This window comes from Ursus americanus, chromosome 2, assembly GCF_024610735.1.
Source record: "Ursus americanus isolate L20-20 chromosome 2, mUrsAme1.1.p, whole genome shotgun sequence".
NCBI classification, from domain to species: Eukaryota; Metazoa; Chordata; class Mammalia; order Carnivora; family Ursidae; genus Ursus; species Ursus americanus.
In genome coordinates, this window is record NC_142128.1 from 90,202,197 (window position 1) to 90,215,742 (window position 13,546).

Here is a 13,546-nt window from a genome sequence, read left to right on the forward strand (position 1 = left end):
ATTAGATTAGAACAGTACTGGCTGCCTGACTACTCCACTTTCTTCCCTTGGCTTTCATGACACCAAACCCTCCTGGTTTTCCCTCTGCTGGAATTCTACATGCTGGAGTGTCCAGGGCTCCGACTTGAGCCCCTCATTCTTCTCCAGGTTTATGCTTTCCCTGGGTGACCTCTCCCAGCCTCGTGGATTTAAATGCTGCCCAGACTTAGACTAGCCTGTGTCTCTAGCTTTTACCTTTCCAAGCTACTCCAGAGTTTCAACTACCTATTAGACAGCTTTGGTAAATTCACATCACCTATGGATTTTAACTCAACACAGTCAAACGGAACTCTTGATTTCCAATCCCTCACTTCACCTTACTTGTCTCTGACTTACCCATTTCAGAACCTGGCCCCTGCAGCCACCCAGGTGTTCAAGGCAACACTCAACAAATTATCCTTAATCCTCTCTCTTTCCCTCACTTTTTTTTTTTTTTTAAGATTTTGTTTATTTATTCGACAGAGATAGAGACAGCCAGCGAGAGAGGGAACACAAGCAGGGGGAGTGGGAGAGGAAGAAGCAGGCTCATAGCGGAGGAGCCTGATGTGGGGCTCGATCCCATAACGCCGGGATCACGCCCTGATAAAGGCAGACGCTTAACCGCTGTGCCACCCAGGCACCCCTTTCCCTCACTTCTTAGTCCATCACCAAACTCTATCAATCCTACCTCCAAAAGTGCCAAATCCTGTCACTCTAACTCCACTACAATGGCCTTCTAAGTCTCCACCCTGTTATAGACTTTTTTTTTTTAAAGATTTTATGTATTTATTTGACAGAGAGAGAGTGAGAGAGTACAAGTAGGGGGGAGCGGCCGGCAGAGGGAGAAGCAGACTCCCTGCTGAGCATGGAGCCCAATGTGGGACTCCATCCCAGGACCCCGGGACCATGAACTGAGCCAAAGGCAGCCACTTAACTGACTGAGCCACCCAGGCACCCCTCTGTCATAGACTTCTAATGAGCCTCCTTTGGTCCACGCTTTCTCCCCTCCCATCAGCTTTCCACATAGTACCCAGAGTGATTAGAAGGCTGTCACAGAGATGGTGTGAATTCTGGTCAATTAATTAAGATGGTGCCTTCCAGCAAAGTTACTTTTTATCTTTGAAACTGGAGGACATACATTGAGACAATGTAAAATCCCATTTCTCACCCCACTTTTACCCACTAGTTTTAGTATTCAGTAATGTATCTTATTTATATGAATTATTCCTCTGATGGTTGCCAATGGTGATTATCTAATACCATCATTCCTTCTACACTATGAGTTGACTTTCCACTATAAGGAAGAACTTTCTTTTCTCTTCTCCCCATTTATCTATTCACTCATTCAGGTATATCGACGTGGACTCCTGAGTTCATTTTTCATTCAGTAGGTTATAATCCACAACCATCATAGTTTATTCTGATGCTCAGTGTGTTCTAGATTTGGCCAGTGGGAGCCCCTCAAGCTCCCATCATTCTTTGAGCATTTTTTTTCTTTCTGACACAAGATATTCTAGGCTTATCTTAGCCTTTGCCCCAGACCTAGTATCCACCATTTTTTCAATCAGAAAGTAGCATTTGGAATCCAAAATCTGGGCTCCAAATGTGCTCAACACTACCGGGGTATTGCTGTTCCCAGTCTCTTTCAGTGGACAGAACTAGAAAATACGTATGCATGTACACATACACATATACACATACAAACATATACCTGCATGTGTATGTACACACACACACATGCATGCATGCACAAACATGCACACACGTATGTATATACACACATATATAAAATACATATACACACATTGATACTTTATATATCCATAATTTCATATCAATACCTTCAATTCTAATACATGGTCCATTTCATTCTAGCTTTGTCCCTTTTTTTTATTTTTGAAGATTTTATTTATTTATTTGACAGAGATAGAGACAGCCAGCGAGAGAAGGAACACAAGCAGGTGGAGTGGGAGAGGAAGAAGCCGGCTTCCAGAGGAAGAGCCTGATGTGGGGCTCGATCCCAGAACGCAGGGATCACGCCCTGAGCCGAAGGCAGACGCTTAACAACTGAGCCACCCAGGCGCCCCAAGCTTTGTCCCTTTCCATACTCGTTTCTTTCATCTCTGACAACGAGAAATACGTTCTCTCCAACTCCCATTTTGTAGCTTACCTCCTGACACTGCCAGCGTGCAGCTCTGCTCCGGCCAGGGCCCCAACCACCCCTTGTGCCTGCCTGCCAGCCGGCCTCTTTTATACAAATGAACTCATATATGCATGCTTCATAAGCAGGATCCTGAAATAAATATCAAATTTGGGAATCACGGTGGGAGAAGGAGGAGGTGGCAAATCATAGATGAATAGCATTAAGCAGGCCCTGAAGTCTAAATTCCAGAAGAGTGAGCAGCCACTATACTTTTATGGGTCCTTCTTTATGGAAAGATCATCAAAGACATCAAGTGAGAATCTTTATATTAGGGTAGCTGAAATAAAAAAGGATAAATGTGCTTCAGAAAGCAGGGTTTTCAAAAACATGGACACCAACCTTCAGAGAGAGAACTTCTAAAGCCGATCAAGAACAATATGCAGGGGACGCCTGGGCAGCTGTCAGTTGGGCGTCTGACTCTTGGTTTCAGCTTAGGTCATGATCTCATGGGTCATGGGATCGAGCCCCGCAATGGGCTTCCCACTCAGCCGGCAGTCTGCTTGAAGATTTTCTCCCTCTGCCCTCCCCCACCTCAAATTGATAAATAAATCTTAAAAAAAAAAAAAAAGAAAAAGAAAACTATATGCAGAGAGCATGATGAGAGAAGCTTCCCCAGGACAGAAGACATCTGGTCTGAAAAAAGTCAGAGAAAAGAAAAGAAAAAAGTTAGGGTAAAAACGAAAAAGAACAAACAGAAAACTGAAAATGAAGTTGGTGACCAAACCAGTGAGAACACTCAGCCACCTCAGAAAACAAGGACACAAGGCACCAGGCTGGCTCAGTCAGTGCAGCATGTGACTCGTGATCTCGGGGCTGTGAGTTCAAGGCCCATGTTGGGTATACAGATTATTTAAAAATTCGTTTGAATCTTAGAAAAAAAGAAGACAGAGACACAAGTGCACCCCATCACTGAAAGCAAAGGAACATTCGTGAACAGAGGTCTAAATTTTCATGAATAGTTAAAACATGACTTATTGATGATAGGAACTTGGTCACCAAACAAAGCTGCTTTTATTTTCCTACCAAAAGGAATGTGGAGTCATCCTTGAGGATTATACAAACTACAAGAAACCTCAAGGACATATAGACAATAAGGAGAATACTATGGTCAAATCAGAGCATAAAGAAATGCATACTCCATCTGATGTCGGGCACTCAGCTACTCTACAACTTTGAGACCACAGTACTGTGGAATCCTTGCAGGTCACTACAGCGTACCCATCTTCCAGGTTTGTGGCACACCACATTTACTGAGATTATTTGTATACATCCAAACAATATTGGCTTTTGCATCTCTGGATGTAACTTCTGGATGAGAACTTTGCTTGAATATTAAACTACCTGCAAGATTTCCAAAGAAACTGGCAGAAATTTCTGCAACTCTGTAGAGTGCCAGCAATTATAAGGTACCATCAGAAAGTTGTGATCTGTTCACAATCACGTTTGGATCTCAGTGGCATGCCAGAAAACATTTAACAGCTATTTTCTGGGAGGTAGGAACACTGATTTGTACCATTAGCCAACTTCTGGGGTGTAAATACTCCTTCCATGATCAATTTCAAGATACAATTTCAATGTTCCTGAACAAGGATTTGGGAGGAGATGCACATAATCACCTCTTGTGAGCTGGTACAAATCAACTCCAGTCACCTCCAGCCCACCATTGTCTACAAACATTTTTGTTCTTGGTCTTTCTTCGAACAAAGAGTGTACTTCAAAATTGTTAGTATATAACAGGAGTGATAAGTTTGTTTTCTGTTCATTTGGGGTTTTTTTAAATTTATTTATTTTAGAGAGAGTGAGGGCACGCAAACGGGGTAGGGGAGCATATAAAAGGGTGTGAGTTTGTGTGTGTGTGTGTGTGTGTGTGTGTGTGTGTGTGTGTGTTGGGTTTTCTCTTGCTTGTTTTATGCAATCAGGAAAGAAGCTGGACCTGAATATGTAATAAAATCATTTTCATGTTGGCATGCTGGGATGATGTTACCAAATTCCTGAAGAAAAGAAGCATTTGAACTAAAGTAAACACCCCTTATGCAGATGAATCATGAACCTCCTAATTGCAACAGCAGCCCTCATTTTCACAGTGCTTTACAGTTTTCAAAGGGCTTTTAAATGCACTGTGCCTTCTGGTGGACTTTTTTATTGAAGTGTAGCTCGCGTACAATATTATATTAGCTTCAGGTATATGACCTAGTGATTCAGCATTTACATTACAAAGTGCTGACCATGATAAACCTAGCCACCATCTAGAAGCATATGAAGTTGTTATATATTAACTCTGCTCCCTATGTACATTGTATCCCGATGTCTTATTTATAACTGAAAATTTGTACCTTTTAATCCCCTTCCCCTATTGTGCCCATCCTCCCACCCCTCTCCCTCTGACCACCACCAGACTGTTCTCTGTATCTATGAGTCTGTTTCTGGGGTTGTTTGTTGTTCATTTGTTTTGTTTTTTAGATTCCACATATTTGTCTTTCTCTGACTTATTTTCCTTAGCATAATGCCCTCTAGGTCCATCCATGTTGTTATAAACTGCAAGATCTCATTCTTTTTTATAGCTGAGTAATATTCCTGTGTGTGTGTGTGTGTGTGTGTGTGTGTGCATGTGTGCATGCACATGTGTGTATTCGTATATTCCACCTCTTCTTTATCCATTCATCTATCAATGGCCAGTGCAAGGTCCAATCTCATGACCCCAAGATCACAACCTGAGCCAAAATCAAGAGTCTGATACTTAATCTACTGAGCCACCCAGGTGCTCAAGACTGTGCTCTTGAATCTAAGATGCAACCTGAGATTTTATATGGCTCTGGAAGGGCAAGTGGACTTAGACAAAGAAGAGGCAGGGAAGTACCTTGAGGAAACTGGAGCAGAAGCGTAGAAGTGAAAGCATGCAGCAGGTATGTGGGCAATAGGAAGCTAAGCCACAGAGTGGATACTGATGCTGGTTTTTCAACTGACGATGAAAATATGAAGAACAGGTGTCTTCTAAGTAGTGCCTATTCCTCTTCCTGATACAGCATGAAAATCTGAAGGCTGGGTGTATACAATGACCCCAAAGCTTGAAGCATCCTGGTTCCTTCACGGACTTGTGAGCAGTGATTAGCAAAATGTAAACAAACTACAGAACATGTCAAAGTTTGGAGCTCTTCCTAATAAACAACACAGAAGGAAGGAAATACGGTAATAGCATCCAACTGTACAGTTCACTTAAGAGGAGAGAGCCCTAAGGAAAAAAATGGACCATGGTAGCAAAGAGGACAATGTTGTGATAACAATGTTGATGGTGACAACAGCAGTGTGTACACAGGGTTTATGACACCCCGGGAATTGTGCTTTACCTACATTACCTCATTTTATCCCCACAGAAACTTCATGACATTTACTATTAGACAGGACTTCTGGAAACAAATAATGTAAAATTGACTTGAAATCACTTAGCATCAAAGGGGATTAACCATCTGGCCAAACTAGAAAGTCCAGGCGTAGATAATTCAGGCTTCAGAAATGGCTGAATCCAAAGAACCAAATGATATTATCAGGATTCTGTCAGTGTTTTCATCTCTCAGCTCATTTTACTCTGACTGTTGGCTTTGTTTGCAGCCAGACACTCTTGGCATACCTGGGGGAACTGACAGCTGGAAGCTCCAAGCCTACAATTTACACTTAGAGGTCAAAAGGAAAAGAAACTTTCTCTCTTGTTCACTCCCCCTCTCTTGCTTTCCCTGCTCTCTCCCTCTCCTTTACTCCATCATGGAAGGCTCTGGATGGCCCTAATCCATCATGTGAACACACAACACTCAGACCAAATGCTCCAAGGGCCAGGCTTGAGACCTGTGGCCATCCCTTTCCACCACAGGTAATGGGACTGACAGACCTGCTGGCACCATAAGAGATTGGAAGGCAGTTCCCAGTGCAAAGCAAGCTGCTAGGCAAATGCCCACTGCAGGTAAACACTAACATTATACCTATTTGGTGATGAGAAAAATTGATGCTCTGGATGGTTGAGTTTGAAACCAGGCTTAGAAATAAGATTACCCACTGTTCAACCAATGGCTGTTAAGCTGAGAAACTTCTGAAAAGGACTGGACCTGAGCCCGATCCAGATAATTAATCCAGAATCCAGGGGGTAAGAACTGGGGAACATATTTTTTTAATATTCGTAGGTGATTCTAACATGCAGCCAGTTTTAAGAACTCCTGTCCTAAGTGCTAGGTCCCTTCAGTAAGAAAGCCAGGCTGCACACAGCAGTCCCATCAGCCATCTTCATCATTCAGCATCTGAGATTGAACTGACACTTGACCCGCCTCCCCTCATCTCTGTGTCCTCCCACACCCCATCTTCACAGCTGCAGTCTCTCATACCTCACAGCAGGCATTCAATAAATCATCTGTTAAACTGTAGCTCCTTAGGTTTTCATACAAACACTCATAAAGGGCTCAGAGGGGAAAACATCATGATGTAGTCGTGATGATAATGATGGGAAGGAGGAAAAAGGAAAAGGAAGAGTAATCCATTGTCTGTCTGTTCTGACTCAAAAAAGAAACAGAAAAAATAAGGATCTCAGTAGGTAAGATTATCATGTAGCATAAATTATTTTCCACATTAACATACCCTTCAAGCCAGCTCCTCAGCGTTCATTCCGCCAGGTTCCTTTAATTAGGACATCCTATTCCCCAGTTAGAGACTAATTAAGCTTGTCAGCACCTTTCTAGAATATTAACTATTTTATTCTTTAAAAAGCTAGACTTCATTAAGTCAAAATCCTTTATGGAAAAGCAGTATATTCTGATGACTTCCTGATCTTTCATTTCATTTGACTACACCATACTAAACAATGGGTTTATTCTGATCAAAAGTTTAAGATTAATTTTACTGCAGTCAAGCAACTGCACGTTGGTTAAAAGCTTCTATTCGAGCTTGGCTAACATAATAGCTATTGGTTCTGTGTTCCGTTTGGTTATTTGTTTCTTTCTCACAAAACAGCTTGATGCTCTCAGACTTGCATTTTCCCCTGTCGGACTCCTGAGCCTATGTGTTTCATCTCCATTTCGGTGTGGAGGTGTGTGCAGGGTAACTCTAATTTTCCCCATTTGGCTGTCTCTTTCCTAGAACCTCTCCATTTTCAGCTGCCCTGGGATTTCCCTTTACACTGCACCTGCCCTGACTCTGGACTCCACCCCAGCGTGGGCCAACCTCATAAACGTTTATGGGACTGTCTGCAGCAGGCCATGGGCGCCAACCACGAACACCTGTTGTTTCCTCACCTTTTTCCTGACCTTCAGTGCCCATCCCCTGCTGGGCTTGGGCATTCCTTCCATCCAGAGGGTTCCTGGGGTTTGCATATCTACATAATCATCTAATCATGAGTCGGCCAGTGGGTTTATTTCCAAAAAAACATTGGACACTAAAGTGTGTTTCAAGCAACTCAGCTGAGCCCTTAGGCTAAAGAAGCATTTGCCTAAAAGGACCCTTTCTGTGAAATTCCAAGGCTTACTGGCAATCATAGCCGCTTTGGTCATAGATTTTCCAAGGTTCTTGTTTGTTCGTTTTTATTGTCAGTAACCCCTAAGGAAAAAGGAAGGTCTATTAGAGTCCAGGGAAGACTGTGTTTCCTTCGAGGAAGAATCTAGCATTTCCCTTAGGAACCTGATGTTCATGCATTCACTGCTCCTGTCCCCATGGGCCACCGCTGCCACCACTGCAGGATGTTAGACTTACCAGATCTAGGAGTCTCTTTGCCTAATTCTTCCTGGACTCAAGTATTCCCATCACCAAATGGCTGCATGTGTCAGTAACACTTGAGTTCAACGGGCTCTGAAGGGCCCGCATGGGAACCTAATTGCTGTTTGCAATACTGCTCTCACAGGAACATGTATTATGTGTACACATAATAAACGTGCAGTAACAGCAATGTGTCTCCTTCCCTCATCCCCCCACTCAGGCCCTACCCCTAACCCTATGGAAGGTTCTAGACATCCAGAAGCAAGAGGAAACAGCAGCTCATCTGCTTACCACTCCTAACTGCATTCGTCTTCTTCATTCAGTTTTTTTGTTTTGTTTTGTTTTGTTTTTTGAGGGAGAGAGAGAGAAAATGAGAAAGAAAGAGAGGGAGTGTGTGCTCCGAGGTGGGGGGAGGGGCAGAGGGAGAAGGAGAGAAAGCAGCTTAAACAGGTTCCACGCCCAGGGGGGCTTCATCTCATGACCCTGAGATCATGACCTGAGCTGAAATCAAGAATCAGATGTTTAGCCAACTGAGCCACCCAGGCGCCCCTATATATGCAAAACATTCCATATCTGGCTTAACAGAAGACAGGCAGATTCTCCTATCTGCTTCCCCTCTGAAGCTTCAGTGACACCACATTTCAAGTAATGGTTAAAATTTACAACATTCACTCACAAAATATTGAGAATGGAAAAAAGGAAATACTAATATTATTATGAAAATAGTTTTGACCTTATGGAGATCCTGAAAGGGACTCAAGGACCTACAGAAGTTCATAGACCATACTTTAATGAGTACCTCTGACCCACAGTAAATCCCACCCAGCCCAGCCCTGGAGACACCGCACACCAATCTAACCCCAGGAAGATCAACACGAGATAGGAGTCTGAATAGTATTCATACAGCTGACCCTTGTACAACAGACGGGTTAGGAGCACTGGCGCCCTGTGCAGTCAAAAATCCACATACAGCTTTTGGTTCCCCAAAAACTTAACTACTAAGAGCCTACCATGGACTGGAAGCCTTACCGATAACATAAATAGTTGACTAACACGTATTTTGCATGTTAGTATGTATTATAAACTATATTCTTACAATAAAGTAAGCTGGAGGAAAGAAAATGCTATTAAGAATATCATAAGGAGGGCGCCTGGGTGGCTCGGTTGGTGAAGTGTCTGCCTTCAGCTCAGGTCATGATCCCAGGGTCGTGCTGCTTCTCCCTCTCCTCCCCACTCATGCTCTCTGTCACTATCTCTGTCTCTCTCAAATAAGTAAAGATCTTAAAAAAAAAAAAAAAGAATATCATAAGAAAGAGAAAATACATTTAGACTACAGGACTGTATTAGTTGAAAAAAATGTGTATTTGTGGACATGGCTTTAAATCCTTGTGTTTTCATTTAATCAGTGAGGATGCATTTAGCAACAAGTAGCTAAAAACCAACCCAAAGTGGCTTGAGGGATAAGGATATTTATTATGTGTCCTAAGTCCTAAGAAGGATGGTGTTGGGACTGGATGATTCAGCAGGTCTTCCCATCTCTCCATCCTGCCACCTTCATTACATCACCTCTGTTCTTTGCTTTCTCCCTTCATGTTTGCTTGATGGCATCAAGTGCCCCACATATCACAGCCTCACACCAGAGCATCCAGAGGCAGGGGAAGTGCAAAGTGTCCTTTTAAAAACAAGAACAAGGTTTCCAGAAGCCCCACAGTGCATCTCCTCTCTTGTTTCACTGGCTATAAGTGTCTTTCCTTCTCATGCCTGAACCAATTCAATGGCAAGGGGAAGGACATCACCAGGACTGAATGAGACCTACTAAAAATCTCCCCTGTGGCTGAACAGAGACACTGCTCCCCACTGGTGAAAAGTACTGGGGTTCTCTTTGCAAAATAAAGGAGAGAACAGCTCTTGGGTGGGTGACAGATAGCGTCTTCCCAGCTTCTTTCCAGCTGAGTTATCTCGGAGAGGTTACTGAGCATTTCACAGTCCCAGATTCCTTATCTACTAAGTGCAAATCATAATACACCTACCATCTAGGTTTTCATGAGGATTAAGTAGGATTGCTCATGAACAGCCACCTAGCACAGTGCTTGACACAAAATAAGTACCCAATAAATGTTAGCTATTAATCTGCCAGCTAATTCTCAATAAATTTTCTAATTAGATATTCTTTCAGATACCTAAGCTGACCTTCCCTCCTCTTCTAGCAGCTAATCTCGTCCTCTATAATAATCTATCATATGATAGGAAGGTTTTCTTCTTTATGTTTTAATCACTGAGCTGCTTCTTTTCTACTATCCCTTTGCCATTTATCCAACTTGAAGAGCAGAACAAAAATAGACTCAGTGCTAAATTAGCAGACTGACAAACAGAGAGGATAATAGGAAAATTACTATAATTCTGGCTATAACACAGCTTACTCCATTTGCAATATCCAAGGATAATATTTGCTTTTTCACAATAAACTATTGTAGACTCGTATTCGGCTAATAGTATACTGTGACCCTCAGGTCTTGCTCTTGCTTTCTTACCGCCATGTATTATTTCCCTCTGGTTGATCTGGGCCAAGTGTTTACATTATGCACCACACAAAACAAAAGACTTCAGAGAACTGCCTCAGATGCCTATGAAACAGGACATCAGAAAGAGAAATCTCTCAAATATGAAGTTTCTTCGGCTTGGTATGGCAATACTATCTTTGCAATTATATAGAACACTCAGGAATGATGGGAATGCTACTGAATTATGTATGCATGTCATAGGTTGGTTAGAAAAAGGTATTACTAGACTATCTGTCTTACACGAGATGAGTGAAATATACATAAATCATCTGACCCTTTCAGAGGCTTTGTGTTCTTCAGATGTTTTGTGATGATTTCTCTGAACAATTCCTCGGGATCATTTTAACAGAGTCATCTTTGTAAACAAGGCTGCACAGGACAAGAGAAAGAGCGCTGGCCTGGGAAGTGGCTGAGCTAGGTTCCAGCCCTGCTTGCTGATGGTTTTCTGGGCATCCTCCAGCAGCATACGTATCCTTCCTGAGCCTCAGCTTCCCTCTCCACCCTGAACTCTGGAGCTCTGGTACTCAAAGCAGGGCTGATATTGCTAACCCTGGTTGCATCCTGGAATTTGAAAAATACCTTCACAACACAGTGCTCATGCAGTGTCCACTCCAGTGAGGTATTTGGGTGCTCTCCAAACATGCACACCAGGTCCTACACTTGGCAGACAGCACGTGAGCTATGTCTATGTCCGTGTGACACCCTTTTGATCCTTGGCCTTGCATATCAAGAGCAGTGTCTGGTGTCTATTGAAGATGTGTTTCACCTATGTGGAAGTCCAACAGTAAAAATCTGTTTAAAAAAAAAAAAAAACTTGAAGAAGGGGTGCCTGGGAGGCTCAGCTGATTAAGCATCTGACTCTTGATTTTGGCTCAGGTCGTGATCTCAGGGTTGTGAGATAAAGCCACGCGTTGGGCAAGGCACCGGGGGTGGAGCCTGCTTAAGATTCTCTCTTAGGGCACCTGAGTGGCTCAGTTGGTTAAGTGACCAACTCTTGATTTTGGCTCAGGTCATGATCTCAGGGTTTGTGAGGTCGAGCCCCACATCAGCCTCCATGCTCAGCAGGGAGTATGCCTGAGATTCTCTCCCTCTGCCCCTACCCCTACTCGTGCTTGCTCTCTCTCTCTCTTCCTCTCTCTCTAAAATAAATAAATTAAATAAATCTTAAAAAAAAAAAAAAAGATTCTTTCTCTATGCCCCCATTCCCCTCTCTCTCTCTATGAAAAAATACTTGAAGAAAATATCTCAGTGTTTTGATGATCAAATGGCACAGGGTGCCAGAGATGGCTTAGAAACCCTCTCACCACATACATTTTTCATTTCCCATGTAAGAAAACATTGCTGCAGCAGGCTGGAGATAGAGTAGGACTGGAACGGGAACTGGGTCTGCTTGTCCCGGAGACAGTGGAGTTTTCACTAAAGCATGCTACTTCTTCTAAATATACCACAGTGGCAATATCAGGGGTTAGGCACTCATATAAACATAAAATACAAAAATTATATTCATAAGGCTTTATACCTCTTGTTCCCAAGCAACTTACACCTCTTCTTCGTTTTTTTTTTAATTCCAGTTCATTAACATACAGTGTTAAATTAGTTTCAAGTGTGCAATACAGTGACTCAACAACACTTTATTTCTTCTTTCATTTGAGCCTCAGCACAAAGAAAGCGGACACTTGGAAGGGTTAAGTGATTCGCACAGTGTCACTTAGCCAGTTGGTTAAGAGAGCCAACCTTGGAGGCCAACTCCTCCAACCCTGGTCTTGTATGATTCCTGGACTTAGCCCTGCCTTCCATCAAACAAGCTGATCACCAAGGAATGAAGTAGATCTTTCCACTGCTTCTGGTTGCTGAGTGATCAACCTGAAAAGGGCTGGTCCAATTGGCAATATACTCCAAGCTACTCACATGTTCTAATCTACCAATATTAACACTATAATTAAGTTTACTTTTAGGAAATTCCTGAACAGGAAACCAACTAGAAACCAGATGTTCCAGCTGATTTTTTTTTTTTTTTTTTTGGTGCTCTGAAATGGCTTGTTACTACACATTCAACCATGTTAATGCGCAATTATATGAATGGGTGGTTCACATAGACACATTCCTAAACAAGCTATTTTTTAATCCAAAGTTTCTTCATCACATAATATCGATAATTTCTTACATTTACAATGAGGAGCAACAGCTTAGCAGTCAAGCAGGAGGGCTCTAGTGGTCACGTCCCAGCTCAAATCATGCCTCTTTTACTAGCTATGCAAACTTGTCACAGTCTCCTCATTCACATAATAAAGATAAAATTGTAGCATATACATCGTAAAGCTGTTAAGAGAATTACATGTGGTAATACATACAAAGAACATAAAATTGTACCAAGCACATACTAAGGACTCAATATATGCTAGGTATGATTATTACTTATATAAAGGAGTCTCACATTATCCTCAAGTTATAAACAAGGAAACAGAGACACAGAAAAGTTAGCAATTTTCCTAAAGCTACAATGTCTTAAACGGCCTTATGGGAATTTATTTGCTAAAACCTTATTAAAGGTTAACTGGTGTCAGGCTGAGAGCAAACACAAGAGTGGGGGAGAGAAGAGAAGGAATCACAGGCTAGCTGCGTGGGAGGGGCTCTCTGAAGGGCCATGGGAGACAGAACTGAGTTGAATGTTGCCAACTTCACACTTTTGCTATATTTAGTGAGTGACTAGTCTGTGCCACCCCACACAGACTACCTCAAGTGGTTTGGCTTTCCCTCAAAGTGTGACAACAGCAGAAGAATCAGATCAAATAGAAGACATATTTTAGGTCACATAATAAGACAGCCTCTAAGCAGAAGCCCTGCTGTGTCTAGGTCTATCCCATGTGACATAATAAATCTGTTTAAATTCAAGAGGTATCAGTTATGTGGACACAACCTCCCTTTATTATGAGGTCTGTAAGTTAGGAATATTCATTGCTGACAGTAAGTAAAAAAAAAAAATCAACTAAATTAGCAACTAAATTATCTATGGTGGTGGTGGTGTCATTTTAATTTC